The sequence below is a fragment of the Mus pahari genome, chromosome 3 (genome assembly GCF_900095145.1).
Source record: "Mus pahari chromosome 3, PAHARI_EIJ_v1.1, whole genome shotgun sequence".
NCBI lineage: Eukaryota > Metazoa > Chordata > Mammalia > Rodentia > Muridae > Mus > Mus pahari.
The window spans coordinates 147,025,325-147,026,407 of record NC_034592.1 but is presented as its reverse complement, the minus strand read 5'-3'; positions in this window follow the sequence as shown (position 1 = coordinate 147,026,407).

Genomic DNA, 1,083 nt, shown 5'->3' with positions numbered 1-1,083 from the left:
AGCTGGATCTCATGGAGGCATTTCCCCAACTAAAGCTCCTTTCTCTGTGATAACTCCAGCTGTGTCAAGTTGACACAAAGCTAGCCAGTACAGGGACCCATGCAATTAAATCAGGATTCAAGTTGCCAGGTGTGAGCTGCTGCAATGGCTTAATGGGTAAAGGTGCTTGTCCTCAGGTCTGATGGCCCATGTTTGTTCCCCAAGACTCACACCACAGGAGGAAAGAATTTACTTGGGCAAATTTTTTTTCTGACCACTTTACATGTAAATTTTGGCATGCACATCCACATACGTACACTCACAGCATAATAAATATAAAAAATGCTAAGTGTGATGCTGGATATTAGTGGACCGAGAACACTCATTTTCTAAGTAGATGAGTTGGACTTGCCTGATCTGATGATAGGTGGCCCAATTGTACCACAAGCTGTGCAGTGGCAGGCACAGGGCTCTTGGAGGGGCTGATATGGGGCTGCTGGGTTGCAGACCACTCTTTTGTCTATCATTTTATTGTTTACTTAAAAATCAAAGTAAAAAGTGTGTTTGGAGTGTTGCTGGTGTTGCTCAGACTGGCCTTGAGCTCATGGGGTCAAGAGACTCTCTTGTCTCCCGAGGTCCCCAGTGCATGGCTTCTTGAATAGTTTTATGTACATAATTAAAAATCAGTGTGATAAAGATTTCCATGAGAGCAGTTGATGATGTCTGTCCTGGGAACCCTCAGAGGCTGTAAGGCGATTTTTTTGCCAGGTGAGAATGGGACTGGGGGCTGGGACCTGTGAGCCAGGTTTTCCTTCCATCAGGTGGGGGCCACCCTGTGCAGCCTATGCCTGTAGCAATAGCATGGGAGGAGGGAGGGACGGAGGAAGGATGAAATGGGAGATAGAGACATACGCATAGAGCCATAGAGAAATACTCAGAGAGAGACAGAGGCAGGCACCGATGCACACACATGGGTGGGCACATGCACATGGGGAGGGGAGAGACAGACATTATTTACGCACATGCACACACACACACACACACACACACACACGACGAGAGAGAGAGAGAGAGAGAGAGAGAGAGAGAGAGAGAGAGAGAGAG